Below are 9394 nucleotides of genomic sequence, written 5' to 3'. Positions count from 1 at the left end.
TTTCATGTGCTTAGAAGTTAAGACAATTGTTTATTGTGTCCAATAACCGTGGTCTCGATGACCCCCCATAGATAGCGTCCTGCTAACCGGTTTGCCACGGCAAAACTCAGCTGCTGCCACAAGCCGCCGATCAGCTGTTCAACTGTTGTCGTTTCTTTCATCAAACCGTCGTCCACAACACCGTGAGTCACTATACTCAGTACTCGGCATTCACGGCGTCGACGACGATCGTACATTACAACTACTACTACTACTATTACTACTTCTACTACTACTACTATTTATTATTACTATTACTGCTGTTACCAGTTACACTACTATTACCGATTTACTACCACGGTAACACACACACACGCGCGCGCACGCGAGAACGTTCGCCGATATTTTATATTATAGGTAAACAAATCTGTCGGCCCGGGCCAGTCCAGTTGTGTTCGCCAACGTATCGACAGCGGTCTGCCGCCACATTGATATTGGCGCGCTACTCTTATAATGCGATATTAATTTAATAAATCACAATCGTATATTATACCTGTGCGTTTTGTATTATTACACGCCCTCCGTTTTTAACCGCCCTGTGCGTGTGTGGTGAATTATTCGAGTTCGGCGGTAAAGCCGCTTCGTGTATGCAGTTTTTATTTTCGTAATAATATTATTGCCGTCGTCCGTTTAAAAAACGAGACGATTGCCGCCGACGACGACCTAAGTCAATCGAACCGGAAGACGGGGACAACAAACACGTCGTTATTGTCATTTCTACACTGTCAACTGTTTTTCTCCTGTTCTTTTATTTCTCATGCCTTGTATCCGAATAATAATTGCTTAATATTTTCCCGTTAACAACATCCCGCTTTAGTCACCCCGGTGGATGATAGGTACTACGCCTGCAAAAGAGATATACGTCGGTGAACATAGTCCGCTCGTTAGTCATCGACTACTGCAACGAAGGATATATTATACCAGGTTTGCGAATTACGTACATCGATGTTATTGTTAATATTATTATTATTATTTCAATTCTCTTACGTTGACATATGTGTATTATTGAGGCCTTCGTTTGGGTGCGGTGGCGGTTATTGGAATATTGTATTATGAGTATAATATATAATAGCATTAAATATTAATAACTATATTACCTTATAAATCTATTATTTATATTATGTATCCACGTGAAGTGTGAATGGTTTATTTTTAATTCGTGTGTTTCCAGCTGCAGATATCTCGTTTTAACGCGATATTACGATTTTTGTTTTATACTCGTTTCTCTTTGCAACGTTATAATCATATCATTATTATTATTATATTGGTATATATGACGACGATTCGTTATTACTTTCTCTTTCAGTCGTGCGTATGCATAACACGCTCAAATGCACAAACCATCGACCTAGTGTACCTTTGAACGGTCGTATTGGTTGTAACCTGCTATAAAGCGTTCGACGGATGATCACAGTACAATATAAAAATTGACAAAATAATTAAAACTTCAAAAATTCCGTGTCTAGATGCAATAATGTCAGCAGTCCTCTAAATCGGCTGCAGGTAATATTGAAATTTTTGGCGATGTAAACAGTGTACTATTATAAGCACTATAATATATATGATTGGTATAATTATAATATTGTGAACAGTAGGTATGTATCACGAGTTACTATTTAAATGCCACCTGCTAGTTATTCATTTTTGTTTTTTATTTCCATCATCACATACAGGTAAAAGATACCTATTATAATATTCGATTATTAATAGATTGTGTTACAAAATGTTTTGTACTACAAGTGTTACACTGTCAACTTTCCTAATATTAGGCGGCCAGTGTTCGTCAGTTACTTAATCATAATTTACAATTATACATATTAGTATAATACCTATTTATTTTCTTATTTCTTATTTCTTATTATGTATAGTATACACATGGTGTTTACAGTATTCTTGAATTATCATTCGGTAGGTACTGTTCGTAAACACTAATTGACATCCGGTGCCGAAAACATAGGCTACGAAACTATTGTTTAATATTATATATTATCAAATTAGTCAAATAAGTAATATAACCCTGAATATTCATGAAAACTATTACTATTATTAATTTTGTTAATTAATTTTCAAAAATAATATCATTGTTTTAAACTTATTGTCGTGGTTTAATTGTAGACTATATTAAATATGGGTACATAAAGAGGTATATATAGTTATACTTCTATAATATGTATAATATTCTAAATGTAGTTTCATTAGTTCCAAATGTTTAAATTATAACCAAAGATTAATTAAAAATATTATGAATTAGTGTAATTTAGGTTTTTATCCAGTTATTCTTTTCATTATTTTCTATAGTTAAAATAATTCGATTACAGTAGTTAATCCAGAAGTATAGCCAGCGTAGTGCAAGGTAAGAGAGTGATAATGTGTTATGATTCAAAATTTAAAATTATTTCTAGAAAACACATCTTACGGCGTAGTGTGTTATCTCATCATTATAAACAAATAACATTAACAAATTTGAATTCAGTAGAAATTGTAATATTTTACATGCTTACTCTACTAAAATTAAGACATCATAGAAGTCAATGTACTAACAAAAACTTATAATGGTGACGTGATATTATATTTTAATCAAGTATAATAAATTAAAACTTGACATTTTTTTCTTTATTATTATCAATTAACAATCTGTATATTATTAATACAATAACAGATTATATATTTTAAATAATTGACTTAAAAGATTTTGCTTTTTGATTGAACATGGAAAGTTCTTGTAGAGTGTGAGTAACGTAGAAAAGAAACAAAAGAGTTTTGGAGGTTTTTTGAGCTAGTTGCTCAGTATTTTAGACTTTTTACTAAAACTCTTCATCAATAAAAATATCATAAAGAAATTAAAGCTACGCATATTGTTGTTTTAAGAATAAGATATAAAGTAGTGGTTATTATTCACTTACAAATATTTATTGAGATTTTCATCGAAATTCTCATCTTCACATTTAGGGGTAATTCAATCATAAATCTAAATTCTTAAAAAATACCTAATTTATTTGGTAATACTGTAATTATTTTAAAATACTATAACTGTCATTATGCATTACATTAGATAGGTACATTATTTATGATATGAATACATCAAATTATTCAAGTTATAGTATCTATATAATTAAAAATACATCATCGAGTAAGGAAGAAATATTACGATTATATAGTTAAATAGTTTTAATCTTAACTAGTGTTTAAATTTTAATAATTGCCTTATAATTGTTCAATGTAGCATTAAAGCCTTCAAGATTTAATATTTTAATAAAAAGCTTATTGATTAATTATTTCATTATAATTGTAGGTTTGAAAACATAGAAAGTCGTTAGTCGACATTTTTTTTTTAAACATTAACAATATATCATTTGAAAACCTTTTGAATGCTATAATATGTTATAATATACTTCAAACGGTATAATAATAATAATAATAATAATAACTAATAGGCAATTGCTAATAAGTAGGTATAATGTGTTAATGCTATTGCCATTCTATTCTGTAATTTATTGATATAATGATTGATTGATGTAATGATGTCTAAAGTATATGCTCCCATTTTTTATGTTTGAATACATAATATTGTTTAATATAATAAAACTTAATATATTTAGGGTTCATCAAGAATGCTCATTCTTTTTTCTACAATAATGCAATTAATCAAAATCTATTTTTTGGAATTTTTAAATATACCTAACTAAACGCCATATTTTTTAATTCTTGAGATTTTTTATATTACTTAGCAGTTTCCAGTTGATATTTAAGATTAAACTTCTGTTTTTCAAACGAGAACCCCCATTATCAACTGAAAATTATTTATCAGATACTTTTTCTCAAATGTTGACGTATTAAGTTTGAATAAATAGTCTATCAATTCAATTTTTTATATAAAAATTCTATGATGATGAGCAAAAAATATGGGAGAAATGCCAATTTGCAAATTTTAATAGTTAATAAACCCGCATTTATAATTTGAAAAAATAATCCAAATATAATACCTTATAATACCTGATCAAATATCAAACATTTAATTTATATTTTTTTAAAACCATTTTTAAAAACTAGCTATTATCCTTATTATAATATTATATACATCTTTTTTAATAGAATACATTAAAATTTTCAAAAATATAATATTCGCTGAATAATGTACAGTAAAAAAGAAAGGAGTTCTTATTTAAAAATATAAATGTGTATCACTACAGGACACTCTTCAAGTAGTACGAAAATCTCATTAACTTCAAAATATGGTCTTTACTTATTCAAAAAAATCAGAAATTATAATTATTATTTATTTAAATAGAGTCGACTCGCAATTGTTAGATATCTCAAAGCGAATTTTTATCTCTCTTTAACTTCAAGTTATCGCGATTCGGCTGTATTTTATATCAATAATAATTGTAATAATTATAATATGTTCTGTAATCCGGTCCATTTCTTAATGTTTTTCGAAAAATAAAGATAATAATATTATTCAATACATTTGATAAATATGAAGTAATATTGTAATCTAGATTACGATCTAAAACATTATAACACGCAACTATAGATTTAATTTAAAAAAAATTAAATCGGAACACTGTAAGTAGTTAATTTTTTTATCCTTTTTAAGTTTCTAGTCATATTGAGGGTGGACAATTTTTAAATATCAAACTTGATGACTTTTTAATATTTATTATATTATATTACCTATCTATATTCTTTTAAGATATTAAATTATTTTAAAGATAAATAATTTTAGTTTTCAATTACAAAGTGATTATGATAATAATTATTACAATATTACAGATATGATTGTCAATCACATCATTTTTTAGTAAATTGGTTGTAGGGTTTATAAATTACTAGTGATATAAATATTTTAAATTATTCAATATTAAATAAATAATATACTATTAACTATTAAGTACATGATGTATAAATTATAAAATTATTATTTTTTTTTCTACAATTTTCTTATTTAAATTATCTTTATGTAAAATATTGTAATTTGTAATGAATAATGATTATACTAATTACATAATTCGTGTGTATACTCGCGCGGGAGTTAATCTAGCTTGTAATATTTATAATATTCGTATACATATGTAATAAACCGGTCCACTGCTGACAAAATTTATGATAATCGATTTGAAATTTTGATGAATAAAATTGTGTGATCGTCGTTCACAGTTCATACTTTAGGCACACTATCTGCAGATGGTGGATAGGTTCCTTCTCAAAGGTTAGTGCCATATAAGGATACACATATATTTAGAAGTTAGCGATGTGTGCAGTTGTTTAGAGTGCAGAAATATTTTTGGCGGTAAACAAACCTACAGCTGTTATAATTTTATTACAAAATAATTGTAGAGCATATAGTTTTTGAATAATATACGCAAATTAAATTGTATTACGATATTTACGAACGATTCAAAAAAATAATTGTCATGTATTTGTGAAAGTTAATAATTTAACCTATAATATGTACCTATAGTCTATAGTCTATAGTCTATACCGATAGAATTATAATCAAAGATACTAGTGATAAGGAGTACATTATTCTCATAACGTGCCTACTTCCTAGTAGTAATACAAAGGGCGCAACATTTAATTTTTCCAATGATGTAATGAAGGTTAGCTACGATACTGATAATTCATAACGAACCCTAACTATTTACTGCAAGATTTACTCATTATTAAATGTTTTACTCTAATAGCCTTAAAAATTAAAGGTCGTGCTTAAGAAAATAATAGTAACTGATTATGAGTTGAGTCGTTTATCATGTAATGAAAAAACCAGTTGGTACTATATAAGATATAACCAGTTGAAACCTGTTACCTTACAGCTATAAACACGCAGTTTATAAATATTGAATTAAAGATCAATGAGTTTATTCAGCCTTAGCGACCGATGACCAAAAATCAATAATAATAATATCTAATCTTACAATAAAATATCAACTGCAGTGTATATGATAATAACACGGATAAACATTATGCAATGATAGTAATATATTAATTAAGTACTGAAAATGACACCAGAGAAAGGTTTATTGTGTTTGACGTACAATTGCAAAAACATTCTTTAACAGTTAAATTTGTGATGCAATTTTGAGATTTAGTATGCTTGTAAAATTAAACGTATAAAACAATGCAGATGAGTTCTAGAGATGGAAAATGAAGAATGAGGTCACTACGATGAAACCAACTGATTAAGTAGTGGAAGTTTGAGGCCAGACAGACATTAACCCAATTATTATAAATGCATCACGAAATAATAAATAAATAAATAATAGCGAATGTCGTTAATACTATGATAGCTGTTTATAATATACTTGTATACAAGTCAATATGATTAACAATAACATTAAACTAAAATTAATTCGTAATTAGTATAATCAAGTTACTATACGGATATTAATTGATTATGGTTTATTATTTTATTTTGACAGTTAGAACTAATAAATTGAATAATCAATTATGTTTATATAACTTATATTTAGGTACTTACGTACTACATGTACTACTATGTGTACATAATTTATAGTAAAAAAATGCTACGATCTTTAACTTTGAATATGATTTTTTAATAGAAAATTGAATATATTTGTAACTTTTGAAAGATCAAAATCGAAAATTCCCAGTTTTTAATAATATTCAGGAAAAATAAAAGAAAAATAAGAATTTCTACACTAAACCGGTTTTCAACTAAATCAATTTTTTATACTTGATATAACTCAAAAACGAATAAATATAGTCGATACTTAAATTACCAAATGTTTATATTAACATTTTTGATTTTTTCAGTTTTATTTCTATATAAATGTCATTAAAAATCTCGACCTTATGATGCCTTGAAAATTTAATACAAGGTCCTTCTTCTAAGTTGTTTATAGATAAATTAATTGAAAAAAATTAAAAATACATAATCACAATATTTACTATGAGCATTTAAAGTTAGAATTTTCACTAAAACTAATCAAAATCACGAACATTTTCAAATTATTATGTATTAAAGTTCATTAAGTTTTATAGCTAGGCTTAAAAAATTAAATTAAGGTTCCTCACAAATAGTTTATACTGGAACCAAAAAAAACTAAAAAAAATTCTATCTTGTTTACTGATTTATCAACTTGATATATATATAGTATTTATGTATAGTTATTTGAAGTTCAAATTTGAACAGAATTCGATATTAAACCAGAAATAATAATTTTTTTTGTAATTAAGAAATATTTTTTGTAGGGCTTTAAAAATTTACCTATTTTATTATATTATTTTATAACATTTAGAATAATAATATGCTATTGCCTACTTAAAAATTATACCGTATTACTAATAATAAAATTATAAATGACAATATTCTGTTACACCGTCTCCACTGAACGTCCTTTTTCATAATATTTAATGATTTATTATTAAATTCAAATTTAACACATTCATTGCAGTGACCTACTCAATGAAGAATTACACTCAACTCCTACTGTTCAGCAGAGCGGTTACCTACTTTTCTCCTTTGTATCGTTTGAGGAAGACTTAATTCGTAAACTAAACAACTATAGAATGCATCTACCTAGCTATTGGATATTTAACTTTAATTATTGGTCCTTTAAATAGTTTCCTATCTATAAACGTGAACAGTTTTAATTTATTTTTTTAAATTTTCGTTAGTCTGTAAGAAGTATCAATCTCACAACTTATAATTTACTATACATTTATACTGGCCAATAGAGAATTTGACTAGGTAGTTAAGACATTTTGAGAGCTGTGGCTTAAAACAAAGCACAAATATAAGTAGCTTCAAACTACGACTGTATTGCTGTTTTTATTATTTCTTAGTTGTTTTATTTTGCGTTTCAATTTTAATATTATTTACATACATCTACTAACAGAATTAAATTATTCTTGATGTACTCTGAAATAAAAATTGACGATTCGTGACTTCAATTATCCTTAAAATAAACATTCAAGGTTATTTTTAATGTTTTTTTTTTTTTTTTAAGATAGCACCTCTATGGTTATTTAAATTTAAAAAACAATATGCAAATTCGTATTTGGTTATTATAATAATAAGTGTAATTTTATATTTGTCAATTTGCATTGTTTTGTTTTACAAGGCTTAAACTTAAAACACGCATCTAAATCAAAAGTTATAATACAAAAGTGTTATCTTTTGTCGTTAATATTTAATAATAATTTTATAAAATACCTTGTTTCCAAATTTTCTATATTCATTTTTATAAATGAATATTGTATTATTTTTAATAATCGTTTTAAAATGTATAGCCTAGGTATACACCATTAAGTAGTATACACCACCCTATAAACAGTGACCCAATGGATCTACTTAACGCATGTATTTGTACAAATAATTATCACCTAAATAGTTTAAATAATCAAAAACGACAAAAACTTAACGAACTAATCAGGCGTGGATCTAAGGGGAGCAAGTGACCATGCCCTCTGTATGCTCTGCCACGCAGGTACATTTTAGGATTTCTGTTTTTAGCAGCTGATAAAATACAATACGCACATAGTATTGCCCCCCACCCCCGTAAATATATTCTGGATTCACACCTGCAATCAAAAGGTAATTAATAAAGCTCATGTAAAAAATAGATAAAAACTAAAAATACATTTAAATATATTAGATTTATTATTTTTATTATTATTTTTTATATAGCATCATTTAAGCAAATATCAGCTACACTCCACTAACTATCTGTTTATTACTCACATCTATTCAAACATGTTATGATTATTGATGCTATTTCTGTGTCTTAATATTATATTATTCCTAAAACGAGTTATTATTGAATGAGAGTTTTTTAAAGAATGCTATATATTAAAAACTGTTTCCATAATTAAATATCATGCTCATAGAATAATTATTATGAGCCATACGCCAAAACCTATTGATTATGTTATATTTAAAGATAATCTAATCTCAAAACGAATGTAAATTAAATTATTTTTAATTTCGTTAAAATTAATATCACGTATTGATTTGAAAGAAAATCATTAATTTTTTAACTCGTTATGTAATGCCAATTCAACGTATGTAATATTGTATATTATAAATCAATATTTACTCAAATCCAAAAAAAAATATTTAAGATATGTACCTACATGCCATCGAATGATTCATACATAAATTAATGAGCTTCGAAAAATAATAAACTTGAAAGAATTAGATACGATTTTAATGTAAGGTACATAGAAGACTTAAATAGTTATATAATGTACATTATACATAAACTATCAAAACCAAGCATGATGTTTTGTATTATAACAAGATTCCATTCTTTATCATGCGTAACTATGATAATGCTGGTAAAAATTTCATCATATGCGCAATCTGTGAGAAAATGTTTCTATTATAGTACAA

The 9394-nt window shown here is 26.6% G+C and overlaps 1 protein-coding gene across 1 annotated transcript in view; it reads left to right on the top strand.

Moving 5' to 3' along the window:
• Positions 1 to 211: 211 nt before the first annotated feature.
• LOC113553278 (ATP-binding cassette sub-family G member 1-like) overlaps positions 212 to 9394 on the top strand; it is a 34675-nt gene continuing 25492 nt past the window's right edge. The window contains exon 1 of the mRNA XM_026956526.1: positions 212 to 963. The gene's annotated coding sequence lies outside the window, so the exon portion shown is untranslated. The remainder of the gene's footprint in view (positions 964 to 9394) is intronic.

The sequence above is a fragment of the Rhopalosiphum maidis genome, chromosome 2, assembly GCF_003676215.2.
Source record: "Rhopalosiphum maidis isolate BTI-1 chromosome 2, ASM367621v3, whole genome shotgun sequence".
Taxonomy (NCBI): Eukaryota; Metazoa; Arthropoda; class Insecta; order Hemiptera; family Aphididae; genus Rhopalosiphum; species Rhopalosiphum maidis.
The sequence above is the reverse complement of the archived record's forward strand: the minus strand, read 5'-3'. Positions and strand labels throughout refer to the sequence as shown.